The sequence below is a fragment of the Strongylocentrotus purpuratus genome, unplaced genomic scaffold, assembly GCF_000002235.5.
Source record: "Strongylocentrotus purpuratus isolate Spur 01 unplaced genomic scaffold, Spur_5.0 spur5_scaffold_6, whole genome shotgun sequence".
In the NCBI taxonomy this organism is placed as follows: Eukaryota; Metazoa; Echinodermata; class Echinoidea; order Camarodonta; family Strongylocentrotidae; genus Strongylocentrotus; species Strongylocentrotus purpuratus.
In genome coordinates this window covers 1,456,426-1,473,573 of record NW_022145612.1, presented here as the reverse complement: position 1 = coordinate 1,473,573, position 17,148 = coordinate 1,456,426, and the positions used below count along the sequence as shown (strand labels likewise).

Here is a 17,148-nt window from a genome sequence, read left to right as displayed (position 1 = left end):
ACTAATGTGGACTGTTTACAGTTCACACAGCACAGCTACCTCATTATTCTAAAGTTCACGTAATGTTTACTCTCTGCTGTATAAGGAACTTCCTTATTGGAAATGCCACAAAATCATCATCATTTGATTTCAACAGAATATGTGCACATAATGCAATTATGTTTTATACAATAGAATTTCTGCTTAAAAAGTTTGTGCAAGGGAGTGTACTCAATGAGGTAGGTTCTTAAGGGATTTTTTTTTTCAGTGACAAGTACTGGTATCCTCAGTAGCAATAACACATCACAACAGTGCTTGGCATGTTCATATGAATTGACTGTATTTAAATGATACTTCAGATCCCTTCCATGTACATCTAACTCCTCAATCAACTCAAACACAGGTACACAACAAACAAACAAAATGAACAAAAGAAAGGTTAATTTTTTTTTTCATGCCTTATAGCCCTTACCGGTATGTATATTTTATAAACATATTTCAATAATGAAAATACACAAATTAATTAATTTAAAACTGTTTTCCTGTATACCGGTAGATAATATCTGCTAAAAAATTTAATACATATACCTATATATTTGAAAGTTTTAATCAATTTTGGAACACCTTACCATCTATTCTACACAAATCGCTCTCCTTGCAGACTTTTTCCCGTAAGGCAAAAATGTATTTAATTGCTCGATATTGATACCCTCTCTTGTATTTATGTGTGAAATGATCTTTTGTGGAATTTAATGACATGTTTGTATGACCGATTATTTATTTACTTTGATAACTTGTTGCTAGTACCATCTGTATATTCCCAGGACAATGCTGTCGGATAAAGCTGTTGTCTGTTTGATGATTTTGCTTGTTTGTAATGATATGTACCCGCTGTCTATTTTATAATTGTACTTCGTTATCTTTATGATGCAATCGCAGACACATGTACAGCCCAATTGATGTAACTTTCTTTTTATAAGTGAACATGCCTTCCTATACTTAATTCTCTCCTCTCTTCCTTTCACTATTTTTTTCTTTCCTATCAACGTTCTGTTATATACAATGTAATTTTCATAATAATATCTATAATGTTCTTTCGGTAACTGTGTTAATTTATTATGGGCGTTCCCAACTCAAGCTACGCTTTCCGGGTTTTCGTCTCCTTCCGTATCTGAATTAATTACTGTATACTCTATGTTGAAATAATTGTTACATATATCATGTATATATACATTGTGTTTTATATTGTGCTGTTGAGAAGGAAATAAATGTTAATAAATACAAATACAAAAATAGCCACTGGCCCTCATTCATGTCTTTGTCCCTTTGGCACAATGTAACCTACCCTCATATTACTTGTATCCTTCTTGATAAATATTACATGTTCTGGCTTTCTGGAGAAGAGTTGAGTTTTGATCACCATTAGATCAAGACCCTCTTTCTATTTGGCTCTCTCTTCATCTTGTGTTTTACATAAATATGTGGAAGTTCATAATGATGTGACTTACTATTTATGCTTTCTTAGCAGTCAGGTAAAATAACCACCACCACCATTCATTCATTCATTTGATTCTCCAAAGTTTGGAGATAATGAATACTCTCATATGACTCCGGAATACAAGTCTCTCCTTGCTGCTTCACACCTCTCCTACTGCCAATATCCACATACAACGAACCCAGCACAACAATATTTATATACATCTATACAGCGTCGCTAGATGGACATGTGTAGTGAAAAAATGAGTCATTATGTAAACATGGTCATTAGCAAGACATTTTCATGTCCTGTTAACGAGTGAACAATAGAAAAGCTGCCCTCTATGTACGTGTGCAGGCAGAGGAAAGTTAAAGGCCTCCCAAGAAACAGTAGGTTTAATCAGTAGTCATTATTTTGATTAGTTATACTGTTTTGATTTAGGGTTAGGGTTAGGTTTAGGGTAATGGTTAGGTTTAGGGTTAGGGTAATATACCAGTTTTTATGTCATGTTAATGTACCATTTAGGGTTATATGTAAAGGACCTTTATTACAACTGTTCTAATTAGTATGATCTACTTCAAATTATGAACACAACACTCTACGACTTCATTAAAGGAAAACCCAAGAGATAAAGATGAAACAAATCATAGAATATGGATGCGAATGAAGGTCTATCGTGACATCAGAGCAGATAAAACTCTCAAGTCATGGTTTATGATCAAACAGAACTTCCTGATCTCCATTTTAAATTAAACAATGTGTTTCCCCTACTCAACTATCAATTACGAATTCAATTGCAGGATGGCAGGGAGAAACAAAGGTTTAAAGGGAAGGTTGAGTTCTGTTTTCAGACCGCATATACCTTCAAAGTGCATGGTTATTGCTCTTATTCTTATCTATAACATTTATAGTGCCCTTTTAGAGCCCTAAAATTGCTATGAAGGTAATTTTAGACCCCAAAATGTGTGAAATTTAGACAATACAATCATACCAATTCAGCTCCACTTAAAAAAAACATGGTGACCGTTAAATAATTATTTATTTAAAAATTACAATACATGAGCTGGCTAATTGTGGGTAATATAAGCAACACGAGAATGCCAACAAAAAAGCCAGGATGGGCATGGGCTGAAATACGACGTAAAGGCGTAAAAGGCGTTATCTTGTTTTTTCAATGGTTTTTTCAAATTTTTCAAAATAGATCTAGATTTTTTTATATTTGTGGTGGTACACAAGTATTAGAAATCGTTATATTTCAGCCATCTCTGAACCAATTTTGATCAAACAAAGATGATTTTGTCATTTAAATATTATGTTCTTTCAAATTTGACACTCAGGTTTTCATTATCTCACAAAAAAATTATTTTGTGTAGCGCCCTCTGCAACAGAACTCAACTATCCCTTTAAAGGGAAGGTTGATTTGTCTCCTGCAAAGGATCACCAAGAGATGAAATGTTTGGACCACACTTATCATGCCCTATGTGTGTGTAGTCCCCTATGCCCCTTTCTGTGTGAAATGCATGTGATTTTAAAGAAGACTGGGTTAACCTCACATAATACATCAATCCTTATATACTAAATGCAACCTTTTTCTCTTTTTTGCTAACATTCTTTTTCACATTGTAATCACATCAACAGAACTCATCTTTCTCTTTAATGTTCCATATTATGTTGTTCGTATGTGGCATGGGCTAAGAAAGTTGATAAGATTCATGATTTTCATTCGACCATGAATAATATATATACTAGTTTTTATAAACATGTGCAAACATGCTTCCCTACTGACAAATGAATAATTATATTTTGTGTGGTTTTGCAATTTTAAGGTACCCACATACACATACATATATTTGCATATTATAACATATTATATATGGAAGGGTATGTGATAAGATATATGAAAACTTTTTTTAACTTAATGATGAACTAATTTTTTTAACATGTACATGCTTTTCTCCTCACAAATAAATAATCATATTTTGTGCAAATTTAAGGTTTTGTTTAAAGATGAAGTTGAGTTCTGGTCATGGATTGCATTGTGAAAGAAACGGTGTGGAACCGACCAGAAAAGGTTGATCATCTAGCATATAAGAATTTGTGTGTATTGCAAGGTTCTGGAATCATCAAAATGATAAGAAATTTGGCCAAGTCTTGGTAAAGTTACAAACACTTGCACAGAAAGATGTATATGGGACTATACGAACACGTGGCGTAAACAGCCGCCCCCCCCCCCCCCCCCGATTTTTACAATGTTACATGCATATTTAGAATATGAAGGCATTTGAAGAGCCATGCTTTTCAGGGAACATGTCTTAACTGATGTTCTTCCACACTTGCATAATAAGAATGAGCAACGTCGATCTGGCGCTGCTCAGTGGCTGCCGGGCTCACGATCAATTGGGCAAAAAGAATTTCCGTTTCGGTTTAATAAAATTTGGAGTGGACTATTAGGCTATTATTATTATTATTATTATTATTATTAAATTATTTTTCACCTCTTCCCAGAACTCAACCTTCTCTTTAAGGTTTTTGTTTTACCTTGGTTCATTTCCTCTTTTATTGTTTACAACTGACCAGCAGTAAGGTTTCAATCTTCAAATGCAAGCTGTTTATCGGCTGGAAATGAAAAGGATATGCTCGAGTTAAATAGAAACTACAGAACAAAATGGAAGTTAGAGAAGTCCTTGGGTTACTTTTAGTTCAATGATCAATACTACTGGTCAGACTTCAATTCAAGATAAGGAAAGGTTACTAATTACAAGTAGATTTAATTTCATAGAATCCCTGTCAAACATGAATGTACTTGAATAAGATATGTACATAAATCAGCTTCAGATTCCTGCATGCACATCACTGCACCGATAACACTAAATTTATCACAAAATGCCTCAAATGTAGAGTATATTACTGTAGAACTTACTGTGCTGTACAAAAGTAAGTGACTTTGATTTTTTTTTTCTTCTTTTTTAATTTTTTTTTTAAAGAATGATCATTTTGTGATGTGATGGGTTTACCTCAAGACAATTCCTAAATCTCAGAATATGATCCAAAGTTTACTCACATCATTATTCACAAGTGAACAAACCCTCAACAGACGGTTCATATACCATGAACTTACTACGAAGGCTACAGCCCAGCGGCCCCACCCTGATCAGCCTCTTCTGATTATGAGGTAAATTTCTTAAGCTGTATGTTACATGATGATTGTAAACAGGAACTGAGCAAAATCTATCATAAAATTGATTAAACAAAACTTCAGGTCCTTTAAGTTATAGTTTACTAATAACATCTTCATGTTTATTTAAATTTCAATTTTCGAAGATAAAAGTAATCATTTGAGAAATAATTTTATAGCACACCATAGAACATGAGCTGTTTTCATTCTTTAAGACAAATAGTTTCTTTTTCTTTACATGTTTCACAGTTTTGATTTTAAAATCTTCTATTTAAGACACAAGACACACAAAGAGTTTGATCCAAAGACATGATTTTTGGATGTTGACATCCAAAGCAGTTCCCTGGATGTAAATCATTTTAAAAAAAAATTAAAAAATATCACAGACCTGACCCAGACATTTTATACATTATCTGATACATACTGTTGAATGAATGAATGAATCATCATGTCTGAAACATAAACAATCTTTACAGGGTATACAACAAAAGTATATGGTAATGGGAGACCATAAAATAGTTTTGGTATTTAACTTTGTCACATTAGTTTTGATACAGATCACTTATTTACTTTTTATTACTTCTGAGAAAAAGTTTTAAAATAACCTAAATAATTTTTTATTATTATTTATCCCCTTGAGGCAGTTCATGTTTTGATTAATACACAGCTGAATGTTGAAAATTGATCAAAATGTAATGGTTTTCAATAATACATGTAGGTGGCTTTGATAACAAAGACCCGATTTAAGCAAGAATTTACTTGGGCAATAATTTATATTTAATAGCCTGATGGTTTGCAGGTCATAAACCAAGTGGAGTTGAAACATGAAACATTAAAAGACTTACCATGTTTTGCACTTCAAATAAAACAGAATTACAGAACCGATCCAAAGCTGCTACATGGCTGCACAAAGTACTGCAACAGAAAATATAAAATAAGAATAATCCATAAAAACCTCCTGACAATGATGGATAGAATAGAATATAATTTGGAATAGAATTTTATTGACTCTTTGACCCCCTCTCGGGGTATGAGAGTACAAACAAACATGAAAGTATAAATAGCAATGCATGACTTATGAATACAATTCTCATACATTATACAGTATAGATAATGACACAAAGATACAAACGATAATAGGTGTATAGTGCATGAAAGTACAAACATGAACAATGAACCAACTAGTAAACATACATAGCAATGTTGATAGTGACAATAATAAGTGTATAAGTATAATGCAGTCTATTTACAAGCTAAATAGTAAACAAAGTAGGCTGTTTCATTATCTTACCGCTAGCGTATGTGTAGGTTCAGCTCTAATTGTACTTCTTGAAATGCTTGAACTATCTTCTTTCTCTGTTTTTTGATAAAATTTCAACATAATAAGGCGAGTAAATCTTGCTAAATTCTTCAACTGAGAAGTGCTTTTAGTATTAAAAAGTTCTGTCATGTGCATAGCACTTGAAAGCTTACACTTACAAAACTTTTTTGATAAATATAAACATCTCTCCCTTTGAAAATATGAACAAACAAAAATATAGTGAAATTCATCTCCTATATCAGTGGACAGGCAGAGTGTGCACTGCATATCACAATGTGGTGTGTTCGCATCAAACCGACCTTTGTTTACAGGTAATTTATGTGATCTACACCGGAACTTTAATACTGAGAGTAAAAGCATCAGTTTTATTTAGGGTGAGTAAATAGCTTTCAAATAATATGGTTGCCTTTAAATATTCTACAATTTGTGCAAATGCGATTTGACCATACTGCATCTCTCCATTCCTGACCAAAAATATCATTTAGTCTCAATTATAACAAAGAATTAATATTTAAGCCAAATCCACCATTTTGGCATAGCGAAATATTGGATAGACCAGCTTGATTAAATGTGTCTTCAATAAATTTTAACCATGAGGAAGTAAATTCCAAATGTTCATCTCTATGAATGGTAGAAATGAATTTTAAAAGGACATATGAATATTTGCGGATGGATATTGGGAAAAACAAGAGTCTGGGCAAATTTTAAAAAAAATAAAATATATATATATATATGTGGTTTAATATTCATAAATCTTTTTATATAAAACAAATACTTGATTAAGTAATAGAGCAATGAAAAAATAAGCTAAAAACATTTGAATTTGATAACAAATAAGCAAAAACAGCTCTTTGTAGTTTGCACCAAACATTTGATAGATTGCAGTTTGAACAAAATATTTAAAGTGACTTGGTAAAACTGTTGAAGGTTGATGAAAAAATTGCTTAATTTTGTATAAAATGTTACTTACTATATTCCTTGTACTGTACTCTGACATGAAAAAACTCCTGAAAATTTTTTCAAAAGACAAAGATATCTATGGTTTTCTTTGAAGGTGTCGATGTACGACACCCTGTAACAGTGATTAACAGTAAATTCTCCCAACCACTTTTTAATTTTCCCAACCGTTTTTCCATGAAAAAAAGACCGATCAGATCAGTTTTTCCCAATTTGTACCATGAATAATGTTGCATTTTCACTCAAATGTTCAGATTATCTTTAATTGTACGTCTAGCATTGAAGTCACTACCTTAGCACCACTATCTCTCCTCTTAACAATGTTACCAAGTCCCTTTAAACTTCCCTGGACTTTTCAAGTGCATTGCTGTTGATTGTGTGAAATGTATACAATTTTCTCTTACCCTTTGGAAACTGCTTGAATAGGCGGTGTCACACAGAAAAATCTTGACCCATCTTCAACAAACCAATTTTAGAAATCTATTTTTTTCATTTATGTCTCATTAAATGCGCGCTAATATAATTGTGTGCAGGCTATGATAGCGCGTTAAATCCATATGCCAGCCAATCATTACATCAAACGTTGACCTTACATTGACCTTAAAGAGGATTATTTCAAAATTGGTGTCAGACTGAAAAATGCCTTAAAAATCCCTTGAAAAATCCTTTCAAGGGAGAATTCCCTTGCTTCGTTAGAGGATTTTTGAAGGAATTTTTGAAGGGATAATTGATGAAAGACAGCCAATTAAGAGGATACCCGGTAAAATCCGGAATTTTGGCCTCTGTGTGACACCGCCTAATGAGTTGTTTTCATCTGTTGTTCACAATAGTTGACAGTTGATTGTGCTTTACTTTTTGGCTGTGAGATTGTGTACTTTTTCTTGTTAGTTTCCAAATCAACTTTTTTTTAATAGCTTATCTTCAGTTTTCCTTATACACAGTTATAAGGTTTCCACTGAATTCCTAAATGGTCTTGATTCTCTATATATCTCATAGACATAAAGCAGAGAAATGATCTTGATTCTCTATATATCTCATAGACATAGAGCAGAGAAATGAAAGCCTACGGGTACCTCTTTCACTGCTGATATTAATTACTTAGTTTTGAACACTTGAGAACTCAAGACAAAAACTTATGCCAAGGTCCTTATAATAAATTATCATTGTAACATTCTTTCAGTTGCTTTTGTTCCATACTTCATTCATTTGTTACATCTCCAAATTCATGCTTATAAAGTTATGAGATATTTGTATGATAAAAGAAATATAATCCTGATCAAAATCTTGCATGTATTCTTACAAATGTTCAAGAATTGTCTTATCTGCACCTAGTATCAATAACATTTATATCTGTAATTCATTCATTCAACAAAGCACAAACCTTCATGATGACTCACCGAGGAGCTGTTGGATACTTGAAGTGTTACACCACGATTGTAAGGAGAGCCTCTCTCATTATTAGGAACAGAAACTTCATCACCCTCTGTTACCTGCCATCATCATAAAAGTGAAGAAGAAAAGTATCTCAGAGTATGTGTAACATATACCATCTATATAGGTATACCAAAAAAATGTTCTCTGTAACATTTTTAACACAAAAAAGTGTTAAAGCTCAGATTTTTAGAGTTATGAATTTACTCTTGGACAAGTCCTATGTGCTTTGCTACATGCTCCATTTGATTCCATCTACATTGTGTATACCAGTATGTACAGTTTTATCTGATGACTGTAAAAAGTTATCAACAAAAACATGGTTTGAATAATTACATGAATGATATTACTTCCAAATTCTGTTCATTTCGAATTCTACTTGGCAACAACTTACGGTATATATTGATACCTGTATCAACTTGATTTCTCCTTACTATAGTAAATCTTGACCAAATTGTATTACAGTGAAAACCTGTATATAAAGACCACTCAAGGGAAACAAGAAAGGTGGTCTTTATGGGCAGGTGGTCTCTATGTACAGGTTCCTTTAGTACATGTTTCAATGACAAACACTGTTTGAGGGAAATGGAGAATGTGGTCTCTATCAGGGGAGGAACTAGGATTTTCCAAAGGGGGGGGGGGGACGTGAAAAGTACAAAATTACTGCGAGGTCTGTAGAATGTTGAACCTGAAGATGCTCTATGATACATTCTGAGGCATTTCTGAATGCCTAAACTGAACATTTATGTGAATATTTATTAGCTTTTTTCCTGCATTTTTTTTTCAGAAGGAAAACAGGTGACCTTTCTATACCGGTGGTTGCTATTCAGGTTTCAATGAAGGTTATCTATACAAAATATGCATTAGTACCAGCTTAAAAGCTTTGAAACATATATACAATGTATGCTTATAATGCCATAGCACCAGAATGATACTGCAGGATCAACGAACAATCCACCAACATACATGTACATGCAGTCAGGGGCGTACGCAGGATTTTTTCAAGGGGGGGGGGGGGTTTTAAACAAAACAAAGGGGGGTTTTAGGGGGGTTTTCTTAAAAATACACACATAAAAAATGCCTAAGGGGGGGGGGTTTAACCCCCAAAACACCCCCCCCCCCCCTTGCGTACACGCCTGCATGCAGTGTCACTTGTCCTATGTGATTTATTTTTAAAACATAAATTCATCAGAGATGGTATCGTTTTATTAGAGCTACAGTATTGCTCCATGCAATGCAATACGGGGTAACCTCGCTAGTCATAAGGACCGCTGTTCACAAGGACTGCTATACATAAAGTATTGTTTTAATAGTTTTTATGCCTCCGTTACGAAGTAGCCGGAGGCATTATGTTTTCGGGTTGTCCGTCCGTCCGTCCGTCCGTACGTCCGTACGTCCGTACGTCCGTCCGTCCGTCCGTACGTCCCGTTCTCGTGATCGCGTTATCTGAAGAACCGATTGATGGATTCCTGCCAAACTTTGGTCATGTATGTATCTTGCAGAGCCGATGAACTGATTAGATTTTGGGGTCACGAGGTCAAAGGTCAAGGGTCACAGGGCTCATTATGTATGCAAAAACAGCTCGTGATCGCGTTATCTGAAGAACCGATAGATGGATTGCTGCCAAACTTAGGTCATGTATGTATCTTGCAGAGCCGATGAACTGATTAGATTTTGGGGTCACGAGGTCAAAGGTCAAGGGTCACAGGGCTCATTATGTATGCAAAAACAGCTCGTGATCGCATTATCTGAAGAACCGATTGATGGATTCCTGCCAAACTTTGGTCATGTATGTATCTTGCAGAGCCAATGAACTGATTAGATTTTGGGGTCACAAGGTCAAAGGTCAAAGGTCATGCGGCTCAGTATGCAAAAATAGCTTGTGATCGCATTATCATTAGAACAGATTGATGGATTCCTGCCAAACTTAGATCATGTATGTATCTTGCAGAGCCAATGAACTGAGTAGATTCTTGGTTCATGAGTTCAAAGTTCAAAGGTCATGGGCTCATTATGTATGCAAAAATAGCTTGTGATCGCATTATCATTAGAACAGATTGATGGATTCCTGCCAAACTTAGACCATGTATGTATCTTGCAGAGCCAATGAACTGAGTAGATTCTTGGGTCATGAGTTCAAAGTTCAAAGGTCATGGGCTCATTATGTATGCAAAAATAGCTTGTGAACGCATTCTCATTAGAAATGACAGATGGATTACTATTTAACTCAGGACATCTTGCAGAGCCAATGAATTGAGTAGATTTTAGGGTCATGAGGTCAAAGATCAAAGGGTCATATATGTATATGAGAAATTGCTTGTAATCACGATATTCTTAGAACCTGTTAATGGATTACAATTGAACTTGAATTTCAAAAATTTCTTCTGTTTTGGTTTGTAAAATTGCTCTTTGACGGAGGCATCATTTTCGACTGCGCGCAGTCGAAGTTCCATCTAGTTAAAGTAATAACACATTTTAATCTGTAAACAAAAACTTACCAGGTACATCATCAAACAATGATATCCAATTCAACATCTTGGCATCAAATGAACTGTCTAATGAAGGCTCCAATTTGAGCTGTTTTCATTCTTTATGACAAGTTTCACTTGCTGAAAGACAATGCTGTATTTTCAAGAGGGCTACACAATGACAAAACACTTAGTAAACAGATACTTAAGCAGTACTTATCAACCCCATTATTCTAGATAAGTTGGTATGGTTGTATTGTCTTCTTATCCTCAACATCTCACAGAACATTGCACTGCATATTCTTAAGGAACAGCACACAAGCATAATATCATAGCAACTTTCTAGATTTGTGCATAACCTTCCAGTATGTACCCACATTATTCTCAGGCCCTGTTGCATAAAAATTTCCGTTGATGGTAACTTTCATGGAAACCTTGATTTGATTGGCTATTGAAAGATGTTGCCATGGTAGTTAATAATGATGGCAAAGTTATCATCTGTGGTAAGTTTCAAGCAACTGGACCAAGTAATAACTGAAAATGGAATACGCAATAACGTGTTTCCTGTAGATGTATAATTTAGACAACATATATCCTGGATTACACTAATATCAGGTTGGATTGAAACTGAGACTACATATTTCAGCAGCATAATGTCTACACCTATCCGAGACTTAGGAAGGCAACTGATGGTATCAATAATAGCAAACCTGCACAAGCCTACAGATAATCATTTCAAAAAAAGATTTCAATTGTTTCCTGTGATACCTTTTTGTCATCTCACATTATCTCATCAGGACAATGAAGTTCATCTAGCATTCATTTCCATTGGCTATGAATAACAATATTTGATTTATGATGATTTAAAGGGTTAACACGGCACCAGGTAAAAAACGCTATGAAATTTTTATGTCTGACATTATTACCTCAATCATTTTTGCCTCTGACATTTTTACACCAAGCCGTTAACACACCAAAAATAACTTGATTGTCATTTGCTACCGTTTAGATTGTGACAAATTGACAATATTGGCTAGACCTCAGATTAACGTACATGTAATGTAACATCTTGTGTGCAATACTGCATACACTACACAAGATGTATATATATTTGTGTTTCAACTCTTTTCTCTCTGCTCCTTATTTCTTTTCTCTTTCCTTTCCTCCTACTCATACCTTGACTCTCTTATACCTGTAGAATGGGTCTTCATAGAAGAAACAAAATCCATGTACATTTATAAAGAAGCACAAATACCGATACATGTTTTCATAATATACTAGTATTGTAATAATATTGTTGTTTGTACAGGAAGTCAGGAACATACAAGATCTACTGGTATACATGAATTATTTTTCTAAGCAATGTTAAAAGGAGGAAAAAACTAATAATCCCACGTAAAATCTGAATGCAAACATAACTTACAGAAAACATATTCACCACATCCTGATACTTCATATCCTGATAGACTAAGAAATCAAAATGAAATGATCAGAAGGCCTGGACTGTAATAATAACATCCAATTTCCTTCTCATATTGCCTGTATATGGACCCAATGTAAAGGGGCGGGGCAGCATGAACTTCATGTAAGGGGGAAAAAAACGCATATTACTCTTCAATCCTACATGTATCACCTGTGACGTAGGATTAAATAGCTACATTTATTTATTTATGCAAAGGAGATGGTCAAGGTGCGTACAAAAATTACCATTGACCTGGATTTAGCCAACCCATAACCTGCTATCAAAGCATACAAGGAATTACTTCCTACCAGGTACCCATCTACTTCATCTTGGGCCTGAAAGTTACTGTAACATAAAAATAGAATTGCAGTCATTTTTAACAATCTATCATACTTCCAATCTTGCTGCAATTAATCTTTAAAGAGAAAGTTGAGTTCTGGGAAGAGGTGAAAAATAATTTGTTAGCGTTATCATTCTTATTATGCAAGTGTGGAAGAACATCAGATAAGACATGTTCCCTGAAAAGCATGGCTCTTCAAATGCCTTTATATTCTAAATATGTCATGTAACATCCTAAAACTCGGGGGTTGGATTTTTACGCCACGTGTTCGTGTAGTCCCATATACATCTTTCTGTGTACAGTGTTTGTAACTTTACCAAGACTTGGCCAAATTTTGTATCATTTTGATGATTCCAGAACCTTGCAGTACACACAAATCCTTATATGCTAGATGATCAACCTTTTCTGATCGATTCCACATGGTTTCTTTCACAATGCAATCGCATGACCAGAACTCAACTTCATCTTTAACCATGCATTTTTTTTTCTGTGTAACAAAAGATTAATTTTAATTTACCATTTATTTTAAGTTTTAGGGAGATATCCTGGGGAGACAACCTAAATTAACCTAAATGTTTATGCTACTGGGTGTGAATTTTGGTTCTGGCAGTTTATACTAGGCAATAATGGTAAAGTTGCATAGACTTTATCCGTTGAAAATGAGAGAACACTGACTTTACTCTCATCCAAGAGAGGATACCAATCTAAGTAGGCCTATGCTGCATTATTGTAGAGCGCTTTTTTAGAGACGTCTGATAAGTGTTAGGCGCTATATAAGCAAATATAATTATTATTAAGTATTACAAAAATGTTTTAAAAAACACAAAACACAAACTAGACAAATTTGACTGCCTGCATTTAAGGGTTATGCCTTAATTCTTGGTCACAAATGCCATTACGAACTGCTACGAACGCCGTACAAACGATTTTCAGACAATGGGAATTCGGGAAGACAATGGAAAAACAGGGAGATTTGTACAAAATTATCATTCGTACGAACCTTTGTGACCTCCCAAGTGCAGTGTTTCTGATCGACATAACTCTTGACCTGGTGACCTCAAATCCTCTTGAGATTATTGGTTCCTCACAAGGTACATAATTATAAGGTAAGGTTTGATGACAGTACAGAGATCATCTTTGAGACATTTACCTAGGATGGGATTGAACCTCAGACATCATTGAAGCTATAGAATGTTATTGCATGTGTAGTCATTTTCATGGAACGTTGATTGACCTTTGTCCTTGGTCAGATTTGACCAATTTGTTTAACTTTACCCGTGCCTTCAAGAGATGTACCTGTGTTTTGAATTTTGTGATCCTACCCAAATCTATATAGAAAGTACAGCATGATTGTTGACTTCAACAACTATGATGACAAATACTTGTATAACGATGGCATCAGAAAATGTGACGCCTATGTCTAAAATATATGGATCAGTAGATAAGACACATTCATCCTAACAATGCTTCTTTTTGGAGCCAGAAGGGCACTATTGTCATATACTGTAGCGCATAGTTAATCTCCTTCTAGCGCCCAACAGAAGAATGAGCATGACAGAAGAATGAGCATGATAGTATAGCTCTGATAGAATAGCCAACCTGTATTACTGCAGATCAGGGGGGTGTTTCACAAAACTTGTCATCAGTGACAAATGACAGTTGTTGTTATAAGCTACTGAAATCCTTGCTTCTGATTGGTTATTAGCAGATTTGTGACTGATATTTGTCATTTGTCATTGAAAAAAGGCTTTGTGAAACAGGTCCCTGATAGATAGTACAAGATACTTACTGATGGGCATCTCACTCATGGGTCTGCAGTAGCCAGTAGATGGGGCTCTTCAGAGTTCAGATCCTGTACTAATCATTCCCGATGCTCATCAGTGTTATCTCATGGTAGAGCATATAAGCTGGGATCTCTGAATATCTGCAGGGCTTGAGAGACTGCATAGAAGAGTCACATGAATGACTATATATTAGACTCCTCCCAATGAGGGATTTAAGAAAGTCTTAAATATGATTTTCATCCTGATATCAAGTTGGTTTTAATTATTTTAAAAAAAACATGAGAGAAACAGATTAGTTTAGTTTGAGAAAAATCAAATTATAAATATGGGAAAATTAATCAGTTTGAAAGTTGTAATTGATCAATTGGCCACCTTGTTACATATCAAATTTGCCTTGTACAGCAAACATTCATGAATTTCCAATCACAGATCCGCCAATTTGTGTTCAATTGATTGCATCTTTAATGCATTGAGAGATAGCGTAGCAAAATGTAGCAGCACAAAAAAACACGTCCGGAACGCAATGGGTATAATATTTAATGATGTTTGTGAATGAAAAGTTCTTTATAACATATCTGAATGAAAGTTTAGTCACCATTCAGGATGGTTGATGGAACTTGATGTATTTACGAGCTCCATATATTATCCTAATGATGTGGTTGTATACGTACCTCTCTCTGGGAGATTATAATTTTCAACATTTCTGACTCGTCTTTTTGTGCCACTACATCTCACTTTTTTAAATCACATTTTCCTTTACTCCTTTTGATATTTTCTCAAACTTGACTTATTAATGTCAGCGTAGAATTTTGCTCTGATGTAGCCCTCTTAAAATACAGACCTTTTTTCATCCTGGCTTACATGATATTAAGCGTGCATATCCGGACACCTACCCCCTGAACACCCACCCCCCCCCCCCCCCCCCCCCCCCCCCGGACAGCTACCCCCGAGGACAACTACCCCATAGGGCAACCACCCCCTGGGGCAACCACCCTCTAGAACGACTACCCCCAGGACAACTACCCCCAGACAACTACCCCCTAGGACAACCACCCTCTAGGACAACTACCCCCCCCCCCCCAGGACAACTACCCCCTGGAAACTACCCCCAGACAAGTACCCCCAAGGATAGTTGTCCTAGAGGAAGGTTGTTGTAAGGGGTAATTGTCCAAGGGGGTAGTTGACTGGGGTGGTCATCCAGGGGGGGGGGGTTGTCCAGGGAGTAGGCCTAGGTGTCCTTGACTAATATTAAGGACCTGTTTATGTGATGCTATGACTTCTTATTTAGGTTACATCAGCCTCCTTCAGGTTTGAAGATTCAAGCGTGCAGGTAATCAATAAGGGATATAGTCGACATGATGACTAAAAAAAATAACTGATGAGTGCAAAATATAATATATAAACATATATTTTTCCCAGCACCAGACATTAATTTGTTTTTAAAGTAAATTAATCAGGCATTCTGACATCATCATCATCTCAGCTCTGAATGATATACACTGTACATGAAATAAAAAAACCTACACATGTACATGTAGTTTTCTATTGACTTCTTTCTCAATTCTTATTCCATTCAATTATTTAGGCTTATGAAAAAGAAAGAATCTTCCTAAATTCCTCCCTTTTCTCTCTTTCGCTTTTGCGGGCGGCCCGGCCTTTATTAATTTAAGTGCTGCTGTATAACCAAGATCTGGCCATAGGGGCATCATTCTTAACCTGCGTCTACAAAGTATTATATTTAATTGTATATTTGTAATGCGCTTTAAAGGTACCGGTATTACAAAGTTTTGGGAAATTTAGAAAAATGGGTGGATATAGTGATTCTTTACAATTTTGATATATTTGGATGCTCCTGTGGATGTAATAAAAGCACTATAAATTTTAGCCCCTAAAACGCTTCTGTTTTCGAGAAAAATTAAATATAAAGATTTACCGGTGCTCCCTGTAAATTTTTGATAAATTTCAAATAGCTCCTACGCCGTACTATGGTAGCTGCGACCATGAAAGTCTCAGAATATGTAGTTGTGGTATATAATTTGCGAACAGGAATAGCTAGTCGGTCAATATTAGTCAAGAAACATTGTTTTAAAGCTTAATTAATATCTTGACCTTGAGAGGGAGCTATACAACATAAAGTGATTATTATTTATAATTTCATAACTTAAGACTCGATTTCGACCGCGACGACGATCACTGAATATTGTAGGATCACATCCTTCCAATATGTTCATTTGAACCAAATTCATGACCCCATATACTTTGTATTATTAAAAGCGCTATAGCTAAATATTATTATTATCATTATTATTATTATTATTATTATTATTATGCCTAGGCCCAAGGAAACCAAAAGCAAACAATAACCCTAACTGTTGTAATTTGGTTAAAATACTTCAAATCAAGTCTTCAACTATATGCTGGCAGAAAGCTAGCCAAACAAGTAACGCACTCCGTGCCGGGGCGGGAGGGCCGGGGACAGCCGTTCAATACCTTGATTTGATCTCGATCCTGCAGAGTTGAGTCCACTTGCACACGTTTGCCCACCGAGTTGTCCAGGGGTTGGCTTGGAGTTTCCGATAGGCGACTATTCAACTGTGAGAACATATTTCTGCTCATATGTAACATTTAAAATGTTAATTTAGCTCATTAAATTAAGCTAAACAAACTAGTAGAAGGCATGGCAAGTAGAGTTCGGCAGATCCTTCCCTCGATTCGTCTGCTCGCTGGCTCGGCCTGACCACCGTATACGATGCC

General features: G+C 35.3%; 1 protein-coding gene across 3 annotated transcripts in view; it reads right to left on the bottom strand.

Annotated features, from left to right (window-relative positions):
• LOC586628 (plexin-B1) overlaps positions 1-17,148 on the bottom strand; it is a 75,998-nt gene extending 58,850 nt beyond the window's left edge. Inside the window, exons 1-5 of one of the 3 annotated variants that reach the window (XM_031000148.1) lie at positions 16,885-17,148; positions 14,400-14,551; positions 8,291-8,399; positions 5,923-5,987; positions 5,477-5,546 (exon numbers count right to left, since the gene is read on the bottom strand). The gene's annotated coding sequence lies outside the window, so the exon portion shown is untranslated. The remainder of the gene's footprint in view (positions 1-5,476; positions 5,547-5,922; positions 5,988-8,290; positions 8,400-14,399; positions 14,552-16,884) is intronic. The other 2 variants (XM_031000145.1, XM_031000146.1) reach the window with 2 other exon arrangements.